This window comes from Excalfactoria chinensis, chromosome 2, assembly GCF_039878825.1.
Source record: "Excalfactoria chinensis isolate bCotChi1 chromosome 2, bCotChi1.hap2, whole genome shotgun sequence".
Taxonomy (NCBI): domain Eukaryota; kingdom Metazoa; phylum Chordata; class Aves; order Galliformes; family Phasianidae; genus Excalfactoria; species Excalfactoria chinensis.
In genome coordinates, this window is record NC_092826.1 from 126273348 (window position 1) to 126287817 (window position 14470).

Genomic DNA, 14470 nt, shown 5'->3' on the forward strand with positions numbered 1-14470 from the left:
TTCTTTATTTTCATTGCATACCTAAGCAGGCAGTACGTGAAATAACTGAATTTGATTACATTATTTTTAGCATCTTCTCTCTCAATGGTCAGTCCCATTCCTCAGCTGACCAAACCAACACTGTTACTCTCAATGAGATCTGGATTAGGAATGTAAATCCTAATGGCTGTATCAGGTCATCAGCATCTCAACAAGAAAAAAGCACCATATTGGGTTTTCTCATCCAAATGGTAGTAACTGGCTGTTTGCTCCTTGCATGCAATAGTGTTCTGAAGACTAAACCAGACAAGATAGTGTTCATGTAATGCATTTTGGAGTTCCTTGGTAAGTCAGACAAGCATGAGCAACAGACAATCAGGCTTGCTGTACTTTGAACACTTACAGAAAGAGCAGTCAGGCTTGCACTGCATGACATTGTATAGGAAAAAAGATTTTGAATCTTTCCCAAGATGCAGTTCTTTGAAAATTATTTTGTTTGTATTTACAGAAAGTTTGTAGGCAATTTTTCTGCTTGCTACACACAGATCTTTTCTTTTGATTCTAGCAGAGCTGCAGGTATAAATTCGAACTCAATTGTCAGTTGTAAGCAGGGGAGGACGTGGGTGGCCCTGCTCTTTGATGTGTGTTGGCGGAGTGTGCCAGCCTCCCCTGCTGCTCTATTTCTCTTTCTCTCTCTGCCCTGTGGTGCCTGCTAAGTAAGGCAGTTGCCACAATCAAAGCTAGAACCTCAGGACACAAAGCAATCTCTGGGGAAAACAGCTTTTTCTGTACGAGGAAGGCAACTGAGGATGACAGCACAGTATAGTAGGAGCAGCCCTGACTTCCACATGCCTTACCAAAGCAATCAAAAATTGTATTGTTGCCTCAATTGTATGTGAAAGCAATTATTAACTTGTGTGCTTTAGCAAAATGGGAACACAGTAGACATTCTTAGATTGTGATGGGTTTTTTCTCCAATGGTGAACATGGTGGGCAACAACAGGGCGGGGAAGAACCTTGATCTTGAGGGCAAGTGTGCAGTGTGAATGTGGGATTTCCAAAACTATGGGATGAACCTGTGGGCTATGTCCAACACCTAACCTCCAGGAACAGAAAGCATTGTAAAGGACAAAAGTGAGATAATTTGACACAATATAAAATACCTTATCCTAATTTTTAATTTAGGAGTGGATCAACATCTGAAATGAGAGTTCATCTGGTTTTTTCATGTAGTGTGTATGTGGGTTCAGTATTGCAGGAGGATAGGTGAGAGAGTTGGAAATAGTTATTGTAAATAACTGTTTACAGCACAAAAAGCTTACAGGAAGGGAACATTTTTATGGTTGCTAAGTCAGGAACAGTCATCAGCTGGTTAAGGCTGCCAGGGAAATGATCTTTTCAGTGGCCAGTTTTGCAGCAGTGAGTAGAAAGCTTTGTGTTTACTTTCAAAAATGCACTTCTACCTCTGTTTTTATCATCACTGGAGCACTGTGGTCTGGTTTGATAAACTGATTCAAAGTCCAGTCAGAGACCTGTCACCTACATGATGCTCATAATTTAAAGTGGATTGAATTAAATTTCACTTTGCATGATCCATTCCACAGCAACACATCAACATTAGCAGCTGAAAAAGCTTCAGTTTGAGCAGCAAAGTTTATTCCAGTCAACCTTGAACTTAGACCACCATCATAAAGACCCTTCTCAACTTCAGGACTGGAAAATCCCATGTTTAGGCACATTTATATCCATTATGGCTCGTCTGCAGTTTCTGTCTACAAATTCTTAATAATAATAATAATAATAATAATTAAAAGGCAAACTAAAGATCTCATTCTGGCACTGAACAGCAGCTAGACACAGTGACTGTCAGACCATTATACTAATTGCAATTTAAATGTTTTAAAGAACAGCCAGATAAGTTTACCTCAGCTTTGCAAAGGTATATTATTTAACAAACACAGAGCAGTCTCCTTTGCTAGCTAGACAATGTAATGGAGGAAAGAAGCTTTTTTTTGACTGCTACCTTTTTGATTGCTGGCTTTCTGATTTAATTTAAATTTTGTTTATTTAAACTTTCAGAGCTTGTTCAATAATTTTCCTTCCTTAGAACAATTTACATTTCCTGTTGTTGTGACTTACAGAACATATCAAACTATGCAACCATATCATCTGAGGCATAAGTTTATATAAGCAACAGAAGTAGTAGTACCTAATGTAGAATTCACATAAACACAGATTTATTTTTTTTTTGTGAAGTTCATTCTAACTTCTTACAGTGCCAACCAAAACATAGCAGAGGTAAGGTGCATTTGAGAACTTCAATTCTGAGTTGGAAAAAAATGGGATGTTATCAAGTTTATCATATGAGTAATTCTTACAAAATACGTTTTCAGGCATCTTTTTAAATGTGGAACCTTTCTAAATGAAGAAGCTTACATGTAACACCAAAGCCAATCAATCTAGATAGTTCATATTAGCCATAAGACTATAAAATCAGTCTGTCACTGTTGGACAGAATAGAAACTGCCTGCTTGTAGGTTTCACAGCCTAACACGAAATGAAAAAGCGTACTAAACCATCTAAAAGAAGTGTGTTATCTATCAGCCTTGGTTCTAAATAATTTGTTTTCTGACAATACTTGGGGAGAAGAAATATTTTCTGATAACATTTGCGTCTAATGGGAGAAATTGAAAGAGCTATAAATAATGAAGAGAGATGGTCGTGGATGGGACCATTTTGTAAAGCAGCTCCCATAATCAATACTCAGTTAACACTTCCAGAAACAATTATTGATACTTTAAAAAGCTCTTCAGTTCTTTGCCTTGATCTGAATGTATTCGGAGATTGCAAAATTTCAAGTGCCTTTCATTACTCCATTTCAGTGCATGAACTATCATCAGTGTTTAAAAATCAGTGTTTTTATTTCAAAGAGTGCTGGGTTCTGGGATGTGTCCTTAGGAAAATTTGGCTCAAAAGAAGCTGTAACTGCACAAATGCTGAAAGTGTTCTCCCGAAACAGAGAAGAAGCTCCCCAGTTGATCTCAGCCCAGCTGAAATCACAAAGACTTCTGGTCATTCAGGGAGTAATAGTGTTGGAAATATGGTTGCATATGGTTAGCTGGTAAGGCACCATGACACAAGTGCGGTATAAAAAATGTAAGAGGCCAAGAATTGAGATGGCCCACAGCTTCCCATGATTTCTTTTATTCCTCTATATCTGCATTTTTGCCCAAACAAGTAATTTTTTTAAAAAATATGTGTTTACAAGCATCCAGAAAATAGAAGTCAGAAAGAGAGCAAATTACAGAGCGCTAAACAGGAGCTGAGAATGTTTATGTTCCATTTGCATAGCTAGGCATGGACCCCCTTCAAAATGTAATTATGTTTGTGTCACTGTTTGCTACACTCCCTAACAGGATTAGAAAGAAAAAGAAGACAAATCCAAATCCTCTGAGGGCTATCTTTGGAACATCCTCAGAGATTAATGACAGACTCACCGACAGAAAACTGTTTATATGCATCATTTGTGCTGTGCCTCTGGATTAAAAAGCTGAGGAATTCATAAGGATCACCAGAACAATGTAGAAAAAATATAACTTTCAGGTTATTCTCAGGTTATGCAGTCACTTTTCATTAGGGGCTGGTGTGATGCAAACACGTCTCTCTTGCATTGCTCACTCCCCTCCCACACCCCAAAAAAGGAAATTTTCAAAGGTTAATTCATTTCTTTGTTACTTTGCAAATATTTGAGACTAATGTGGTGCGGATTTGTGATGTGTTAAGTCTAGCAGCGTGCTTGCTACCTTCAGCACCCCAGGGAGGAAGTTCTAGACTGACAGCAAGTTCCTGGTATGTCTGAAATTGTGTGAAATAGAAAGAAAATGTGTAGAACAAACAATGCCCGAGACACTCTGTGTATCCATTGGAAGCATCATTATGTATAATTTGAGAACTTCCATCCCCAGATGTCCAAGCCTCATGACAGATTCCTTTAAACTCATAGTACTGGCTTGTACCAGAAATACCAAAAAAACACAGTATTAAAAATTAAGGCATAGTAAAATAAAACTCATGGAAATTCTTATGCTATCTTTTTTTCTCTCGTTCCTGAACATTTAATTATGTTCTAAAGGTATTTTACATATTATGAGGATTACAAGCTTAATTTTTCCATATTGAAACCTCAGTATCGAGTTAAGCCATAGATTAAGGAGCTGGTGTCTTGTGACTCTTGGCAAAGCTACTGGTACTGATTCAGTCCTGAAAAAAGTTGGTCTTCTGTAAGATATCTCTCAGTGCCTGAAATCTGACTTTGAAGAATAGTGAGGGGTCTTGCCAGGAATTTTGAATGTGCAGAATCTTCTGTCACTAGCAAACAGGCTGAAATGAAGTCTCGTAGATGACAAATGGGCAAATGATTTTGAGACCTACTGCTTAGGTGGATCCCACCTGCAACTTTCCATACAGAAATGGATGTGTTCTGCTTACAGATCAAAACTGAATTTCTCTTTTACAACTCTAAAATAAACCTGTCTATCATTCTTGACTGACACTTCTGTCATACTGTGATACCTGAAGAGCCAGAAGAGGAGTCACATTCGCTCAGTACTGAGACATGTTTCATAAGCCTCTATTAAAACATATCTATTCACTCCATTAATGGTTAAATGAGACTGCATGACATGCAACAAACTCAGATTGAATGTTAGATGCTGTACAAATATATATTAAGTAGGTACGTCCCCTGCAAAGAACTTTTCTGTTTTAAGTCTTATTTTACTACGAGTAATCTTACAAAAAGACTCTGCTTGGCTTTTTTTTCTAAAAGTCTTTCCAACTCCCCTTTAAGTATGTTCCAGAACAGCACAGAAAGTGACTAAATGTATAGACCAAACATTTATTTCACTGCTTGAATTATCAATACGCTGACTTTTACTTCTTTATTTCACAGTCCTATTTACGTAGCAAAGAACATTCATGTTTAATAATGTAAATGGTGATGTTGGTATTTTTCTTAATCTCAGGCTGCCAATTAGCTCAGCCTTCAGATGCTGTAGAGGATAACAGTTTGCAGTTTATGTATCATACATTTTTGTACTTGGGTTGTGCATAACACAGGTGCAGCTACTATGGGATACAATCAATGTGATGTGGATGTTTGAGCACTGAGACCTGCTCTACAACTGGTTCAAAAATATTTCATAAAAAATACAAAGCACCAAGCCTGAAATCTCTAAACAGTTAACATGAGGTCTGTTGTATTAACATGCCCACATGACTAACAGTGCCACATGACTGGTGCTTATTCCCTAATATAGTTTTTTAATCCTACGATTTACAAGCCAGCTTCATGACTCTGAGGGATCTGTTGTTCGCACACTTGGAACTGGCATTATTATAACCCCAAGTCCTGACTTGCGACTGTCTTCCAAGATCAACATTTTACACTATATGCAGATATCCAGAAAGCAGCAATCCTTAGATGCCCTGCTTTCTTCCTAATAGTTCTCAACACTGTTGGTAATCAAAATCCTTTAAGGTTATTTCAGTGATCAGTGAGTTCCAAGGGAGGGATAAGTGTTCTCAGTGAATACTGACATTAGAAGCCATTTTGTAGTGTAAACCTCTGCAGTTATTGCTTGGCCTCTGGCCTTTTCTCCTGTGGTTTCAGAACAACTGTGGGAGGTTTTATATTTCAAATTTTCTAATACTTTTTTCCTTGATACTTGATTTAAAAACAAAACAAACAAACAAACAAAAAACATTTTTGAAATTGAATTTGAGGCATGAGTTCAGACTGGGTCTGATTTAGGGTTTTCTTAGATTAAAAGCAGTGTCTGCAAGATGCAAAGGTTTGCTATCTCAAACTCTTGGCAGTAGAAAAAGCTGTGAAATTTCAACAAAATACCTCACATACATTTGCTTCTATACTTTTTGCCCCCTGGTAGATATGGATCACTACATGTGAATCAGGCTGTCCCATTCAAAGGCAATACTCATGTGCTCAACATGCAGCCCCTGGATCTAACGACCCAGAGCCCAATAAAGGGAAATTTTACTGAAGAACCATCCGTTTTCTAAATCACTTTTGCTTCTCAGCAATGGCTGCCTCTTGATTACTGTAACACTTATCTGTGCTTATGGGCTTCTTTAGATTGTGGAGATAGCTTTGGAGTGGCAATTTTGGAAATTCTTTTGATTACAGTTTTAATCGGATTCATTAATGACAATTGAGCTTTTAAATTATTTTCCTGTTTGCCAAATCTTCTGTACTATATATGCTGTTAAAGAAGCCTGAAAACTACATTCTGTAAAATTAAAGCACTACAGGCGTTTTCCCACTAGAAACTGGGTTAATGCACAGAGCAGAGGAGAGCTGTTAAATAGTCACAACTTTTCATCTGTACTGATCTGGGTTGGATGCGAAAGGTTTGTATCCTATTAACGATCTCCTGAGCTAACCAGACCCTTAAATGTGATTACAAGGATCACACATCTAAGACCTTCAAAATGGGTTACGGAGCTCTTTTGATCGACTGAAGAAAATATGTGGCAAAGCTGAAGGCTGATGCCGAGAAACCTATGCATTCAATACATAACTTTTGGGCATTCCTGGTAATTCGCTTTGGTGGATGCTATTTATGATCAAAGGAATAATAAGACAAACTCTGTGGCGGTTTTCCTAGAGGATATTTACTCAGGTGTCACAGGAAGTATTGTTTATCTGTAATAAACACCAAAAGGGGAGGAGTTCCTCGTATTTACTCCAGGCAGTGCTCAGAGAAGCAGCCAGAGAGGTCAAAAAGCAGTTCCCCAGAGAGGTAAGTTAGTTCTTTAATTCTTGTAATGGTAGTCTCTCCTACGCTAACTGAGCATTCTTGTCTATTTTATTAAGTTATCATTTTTGCATCTACTGATCATTCTGTGTGTCACTTGTTATTTGCATACGTACATAACTAGTCATCAGGAGACCTCTCCATGTTCAGGACAATATGAGAGGCTCGATTATATTTAAAAAAAAAAAAAAAAAAAAAAAAAAAAAAGGAAAAGAAAAGAAAATAGATCAAAAGAGTAATGCATTCTTAGGGTCACGCAAGCCCTCTATGGCTGAGCTCTGCCCAGAATTCAGGGCCCAGCAGGAGGAGGACCTCCTTTAGTAAAGGATCTATTGTGCCCAGCATCCTGACTTTGCTTGTGTGCAGAAAAGACATTCATAATACAAGAAATGTTTTGTTAAAGAAATTATACTCCTAATTTGATGCATTAATCACAAGAACATCTTTGTGTCGTTGTTATTAGAAGCTTCAAAGAGCCTAGAATTCTGATTTATTGGTTCTGGAGTAAAAACAGTCAACTTGACTAATGCATGCTATTGGTCCACTGTATTATATGAACAGTAAGATGTATTCTGCAGGCAATTGTATAGTGTTATCTAATGTTGAAGTTGCCCGACGGTTTCATACTGCTGTTGGTCTTGCTTCTGTATTTCCCATATATTGTGTTGAAAATGGTTTCCAAACTTACACCCACAATAATTCTAATGAAGTTGAGAATTATGTTTTCAAGGAGAGAATCTGAAACCAATCTGACTTTGATCTTTTAAAACGTCTGCTAAAATGATAGTGTATCATAGGTGCTTTCTCATAGCACAACTTAACTCATACTAGATGCAGCTCAAATTTAATTTAATCTAACTTCTAACACATAACTAGATATTGCCAATACATAATATTTGCCTTTAATTATTTAACATTCATTTTGGAGAACATGAAATGCAAGCCCATATTTACTTGGGAACTCTGAATTCTCATCTGGAAGGCTTCTTATAGAAAAGCAAAGCCAGTTTAGTGGAGAAAAAAAAAGAAAAAGGGGCAAAAACCAAAGCACAGTGAGATGAAGAAAGAGGGAGAGCATGAAGGAGAGAAGAAAACTTGTTAAGGGAAAGGATAAGTGTTGATAAGCTGTGTGACACTGAACATCATTAATCACTTCATGCCCAAGTTTTCCAGTGCAAGCAATGTCTGTTTTACATGGACACTGCCAGCCACTATAGGCTGGCACTCCCTGTTAGTGTGAACAGTGCCCAACTTTATAGGCTTGAGATTGAATGTGACTTTTACTGGTCCAAACTAGCAACGGGCTGTCATTACTTACATATCGCTTAGGATAATCAAATAAAATATACATTAGTTGTTGGAATACAGGATAGTAAAGAAGCAGAGCTTTAAGGCCTCTTGTTGTTACAGATATCTCACTTTGGATGTTTGGATCTGGGGTTTGAGAATAAAGGCATTTCCATTGATACATTGATACATAAGGAGTATGGCTCCTTGTTGCTGTGATTTCTCTAATGCCTGGGATGGGACATTGTCTCTGCTCTTCCAAGAGATAGAGCAGCTTGAAAGCTCAGAAACATGTTCCCACTGTCAGAGCTGTCTGAAAACTACCAACTTGCTGCAAATGTAATTAGAAAAACTGAAGGAGGGAAACTAATTGTAACAGCACAAGTCTTCTGTGGAGTTGCACCTTCTCTGGTGTTGACAAGGGGAAGAAGCTGTTGAGCTTCTAAGTTTGGTATCTTCTCTAGAGTGGATGTGGCAGGATTCCTCCAAAGCAAACAGCAACAGCAGTCAAAAACTGGCTTTTGGATCATACAGAAGCCGTAAAACATCCATCACTTCCTTACCTTTGAGAACTTTGATGCTGCCTTTTTCTACCAGTGCACTGCTATCACTTACCTTGCTGTAACAGTTAAGGTTAGCTGAGTGCACTCAACTGACCGCCGTTATTCTTAGTGGACTACCTGAACCCATTAGTTCCTACAGCACAGGGAGGCTGTCAACAGTTTCACCCCTACCCAGTTTGCAGAGTTAACGGCTGTCAGCGCAACCTGTTGGATGGCTCACAGCCTGGAGGCTGTGGCCCTAACCGGGACGTGGTCGGGCGGGGGACCCAGCTGCTAGCGGGCCCGATGCACCTCAACACAACCGCGTCGCGGAGACCTCCTAGAGGGGGCCGGGCCGCTCCTTGCCCGGGGCGGGCCGAGTCCCTTCGGCTTTGCCGGCATTGTGGTGGATTATCGGGGCAAACCGGTCATCCGCCGCTGACCCTGAGGCGGCACTGCGGCGACGCCGGGACGGCGGGGAGGAGGAGAAAGGCGAAGCCGAGGCAGGGCTGCCGGAGGCGGTGCTACCCCAGCTCCCTAAGCAGGGACCGGACGCTGCGCTGCGGTAACCCCCGGTCCTCGGCACAGGAGCGGCGGGCGGGGCGGGATGGGGCCGGGGCTGATGCGTAACGCCGCTCCCGGGGGAGCTGCCCCGCCCGGCTGCGGGCCATAGGGGTGGCCCAGCGCCCAGACGTGGCGGCTCGGTACCCGGTGCTGGGACAGGGAGGGCTGTGCGGCTGTGAGCCCGGCGCGGAGCTCGCTCGGGGGTGTGCGACGGGTGTACAGCTGCTTTGCTGTTAGAAGTTCTGAGGAGTAGGCAGTGAGTGTCATCACACCAAATGGGCTTTCTTGTGTTGGAAGGGGAAAATTAAGTGATGCTCTAGCTTTGAAGACAAAATTCTCTGCTAATATGTATTGAACTAGTATGTAGTCATTGAAAAATTAACCTCATCCCTTGCGAGGCCTTTGTTCTAGAAGCCGCACAATGAACTGGGTATGGTTCTGTTTGTGATTGCTCATGTGAGCACATTACTTCTGGTGGTACGCAGTCCGAATGCAATTTGATAACAACACCATTCCCCCGTCTGTTATTAATCTTGTTTTCCTACCTGTGAGGTCCCTGCATAAATACATTCTGTTGGATTACAATTGTCATGAAAATCTTTAGCTCTCGTTTATTTTCAGAATAACAAAGCATTTAAAATTGGCTACATAATGCAATGATTAAGTTCAGCATCTTGTTTTCACATTCTTTCTGTACCCTCTTATAACTGGTGGCTAGATTAAAAAAGTTGGAATCATATACTGACTTCGTTTGAGCTCTGAAGGACAGTCACACAGGAGTGAGAGTGGAGTGAGAATTGAATGCATACAGATCTGGTCAGTATTTCTTTAAAGAAATTCCTCTGACAGATCTTCATGAGAACTGTAAACCTTAGCGTGCAGTAGGACCAATCTCATTAGTGGAATGGGAATGGGGATCAGAACATCCTGAGTTGGAAGGGGCCCACAAGAATAGAGTCCAATCCCTGGATTCACACCAGAAGTCAAAATCAAACCCTGTTTCTGAGAGCTTTGTCCAAATGCTCCTTTAATTCCAACAGCCTGTTCCATGCCCATTGCTCTCTGGTGCCAGAACCATTCCCTGACAAGCCCTCTCCTGCTGGCAGTGCTGGGCCTGGTGCACCCCAGGGCAAGGGTGGCCCTTTGGCTGTGTGGGCACACTGCTTGCTCACATTCACCTTGCCATCAACCAGAGTCCCCAGATTCCTTTTCTCAGGCCTGCTTTCTAGACTCTCATCCTCCAATCTATCTATGTAATACAGTGCAGAATCAACTGCTTGCTTTTGTAAAGCTTCGTGGGTTTAAGTGGAAGGGAGGAAAACCAGGGTGGAGACCAACACTAATATGATTATCCTCCAGCAGTGCCCTCTGTGAGCTTTCAGAGAGTGAGCAGGGCTGGCCAGTTCAGTCTAATGCAAGTCAAATGTCAAGATAGCTGAATGATAATCAGCAGATGAAATGTCAGTGTGGACACCCAATATGCATTTATCAATAGAAGGAGATCAGGTACCAACACATGCACAGTGCTGTTTCTCTACTGCGTGTAGAAGTTTTGCTAAGGTCAAGAAGACCAGAGGCATCAAGTTTCTCTGAAGGCTGTCTTGCTCTGATGGGAAGTTGTTGCTTGATAACCGTCTGCAGAGAGAACAGTGTTTATTAGAAACAGCAGAAGGATCTACCTGACTCTTCAGAGAATGAGCACTAGAAGTTGAGCTCAGAAGTGGATCAAATTCTTCCCTGAGCAACACTAAAGTTAACATATATACTTTGAATTGTGCTCAGGAAATACACTGACTGAAATTAAGCTAAATTATCACCCCTCCAGATGCTGTAAAGCAACCATTTATTTCAACAATAATTTGGTGTTTAATTGTTGAGTTCAACGATTGCTTGGCAATGTCACTGTACAGTCTTGCATCTTCTGTACATCATCCAAATATATCCAAGACTGGAAACTTTCAGGTGGTGAGAGGCGGCTAGCTTGCTGTTTTCTTGACTGCAGCATGCAGCTGATCATCTTTTTGTCAGTTCTCAAACTACAACTCTTTGTTTCCAGCAGTTAAACAGAATATGATTCATTTTACCTATCACCTACATCTGAAACTGGATCATGGGGTTCCTATTATAGTTAATGAAGATTTAGCCAGTATAATCAATGAAGTCTGGGGAGCAAGGCTTGTGCTAAGATTGTTGGCAACCAGATCAGGTGAATCAATTTTTGATTGTTTCGACCAGGTCTAAAATGGGATTTTAGTGTCTACATTAGGCTCTATGAGGTTCCATGAGGTACACTGAACACACACCAAGTTAGGTGAAACCCAGCGATTTGCTTGTGTGTGATTTCTTACTTGTGTAAGCATACAACTGGTTTGTGTTCCTCATCTGCCATAGTAGGGGGTAATGACTACTGCAAGGCATCCAGCTTTCTTATCTCTTAGAGCATAGATAAATAGCCTCTTGTCATGAAACTGTCACATCTCAGTATGAAATATGTTTAGGTATCAGCCTGTTGAAAAGATAGACTTAAATTTATTTTTCCAAATAACAAATAAAGAAAAATAATATTTATCTCTGAATAATAAAAACTATTGTCCAAAACCACAAGATTGATGGCATTGCTTAACTACAGCAGCAGTCAAAGCCTTTTTTTTTGCTACAGCTCAGCTTGTTGTTAGGATGTTATTTTTTTCCCCTCTGGAAAGTTTTTTTTCAGACAACAGTTTATCAGTTCTGGGAAAACACTGTAGAGTGTATACAACAGAAAGTAGAGAGCAAACTGAGAAAAATAAGTAGTGAGTCAAAGAGAATAATTTGGGTAGATAGATACGTGGATAATCCAGAACAGATAAAATCATGCAAGGGAAATAAATAAAATAAATAAATGTGTGAGGTTCTTTAGTTTCAAAATCAAGTTGTAGTTGGATTAAAAATGAGGAAAGGTGCACCTCTTGTTTTCTCAGATCCTTATGGAACAAATTGATAAGCTCCATCTGAGTGAGACGGAAGTGCATTCAGAAACTATTTGGGGGATGGTGGAAAGAAGTTGCAAGCTTGCACAGAATGAAGGAGTGTCAAATTTAGAGAGCCGAAATATGAAAATGTTTGAAGTAGTAAAAATGTTTGGCTGAGTTGTAGCAGTCTTTAAGAAATTCAGGCTCAGCTGTGCTTGCAGCCCAGGTTGCAGAAGCAAGAACTGTTGCTTATTCCCACTTGGCACCATCATCTGTAATGTTCTGTGGCCTTCGCCATAAACCTCTCAGCAGTGCAATAAATACGTTTCGCTGAATTACTATTGCAGCAATCTGATGGTCCACAGAAGATAATGCTTCACAAAGCTGCCACTTTCTGTCCCTCTCCAAACTATCTAGACACTGAAAAAGAGGAGAATTCAGTGATCTGCCATCTTTGATATGGAATGGAGTGTGTACTTTCGATACCGCCTGTGAAACTAAAAATCATACAAAGCTGGTTTATTTGACTAACTATCTCCCAGTTTGTTGTTATAACTGTGATAAACAGAGCACTGACACCACATCAGCATCTTGTTGGAAACCAAACCAAACCAATCAAAAAACTCTACTGTCACAAAACAAACAAACAAACAAACCCACAACCAACCAAATAAACCACCCCAACGCTGGCTTGTTGTGGTGCAGTTCCCTGAACTGTTTGTTTGTTTGTTTGTTTGTTTCTAAAAGCCCTGAATTTAGTCACTTTCTGAGCACACCACAGGCATTTTCAAGGATTTCTATGGAGGCTTGAGACTGTTCCTAGCTCACAGGTTTGGATTACATCATAAGCTGTTTTCAAAGTAAATTTTTAATAGCGAAGAGTTTGATAAATTACCCATTTGCTGTAGAATACAGATGCATTCCAGAGACAGTCTTATTTATTGCTGCTATATGAAATTATATCATTATCAACTATCTCAGCTTCACTGAGATGTAATAAAATGTTCCTTCTGTTCAAGAACAAGACACTCTAAATCATTCTATTTAATATATTTTTAATAACAGAAGTGGAAGCTAAACAATTTATCTGCAGGTGCTCATGCACTGTAACTTATTCAAGTTGTGATTTTGAAGTTGCAAATCAAAAGACAAGGGATTATGCTGAATAATTCTTTTTGGAATAGTAGTCTTAAATTATTGTGCAGTGGCAGTTATTGAATGCACTATTGGTAAGTATGTCGTGACTTTTTTTAAGGCAAGAAAATGTGTAACTTGTCTGATTTGTGGAGGAAAATGCCAGCACATGACAGTGTCTCTGCATTTGCTGGTAGCTGATAACACCTGCAGGGACACATTTCCACAGCCCTCTAACTGTTCTCATTGTAGTAGTCTCTGCTGCCAAACAGGCACTCTGTACTGGGAGCCAATTAATTTCAGCTGCATCCTGTTAATGCATAGGGAATTGAATAATGAAATATGAAAAATGAAAATATAATGAAAGCTGGGAAGTTGCCTGAAACTGCTTGTTTTGAATGTGCCTTTCATTATGAAACCCATGTATGGAAGAGTGCACCTTTGATTAAGGGCGTGTTTTGAGGTTCAGAGTATCAGAGTTCCATGCATTGGCTCTGACACCAGCTGTAGATGTGAATCTGATCTTTGAATTCTTCCATCTTCGGTGCTAATTCCTGAAAGGCAAGAAATGATCTTTCCTTCTGCAACTTCTGTTTTGTCCTGTGTTCTTGTAAACACAGCAGGACCTAAATTCTGATGTAAAACTACATGTTCTGTAGAAAATGTATTTCAGTATGTCTACACACAAATTGATTTGCATGTGTTGGTTCTTGTGAAGGTGTCCGTTTATCACTTTCCACCTTTTTCCTCCAAAAAGTTCAAATATGGTTTGAGTATTCAGTAAAACCTAAGACAAGCAGTTGACTTTATTCTAAAAGGTAAAGGTCAGAGAGAAACTTAGATGAAACTTGTTTGTTTCATGGGAATGAGATGGCTTTGACTGGATATGGTAGAGCTCTCGGCATGGATAAATGGCAAGCATGAGGTAGAAAGGCAATGCTTTAGAGAGAGACTGGAATCAACCTTCCCATAGGTTTTGTTTACAGGGGGAAGCACAGACAGAAGGAAAGAGGAAATTTTTAATCTGGATTAGGAATTTGTTATCTCTCCACCTCTTTATTCTCTGTCATTGCTGCATCATTAACTCGGACTTGTGTTAAGAGACATTTTATTATGAGAGATAAAAGTGGGTCATTTTGCTCCTACAACCCTTGAAATCAAGGTGTTGGGCAAGGGT

General features: G+C 39.9%; 1 protein-coding gene across 1 annotated transcript in view; it reads left to right on the forward strand.

The window, feature by feature from the left end:
* Positions 1-9157: 9157 nt before the first annotated feature.
* MYO3A (myosin IIIA) overlaps positions 9158-14470 on the forward strand; it is a 97874-nt gene continuing 92561 nt past the window's right edge. Inside the window, exon 1 of the mRNA XM_072330322.1 lies at positions 9158-9209. The gene's annotated coding sequence lies outside the window, so the exon portion shown is untranslated. The remainder of the gene's footprint in view (positions 9210-14470) is intronic.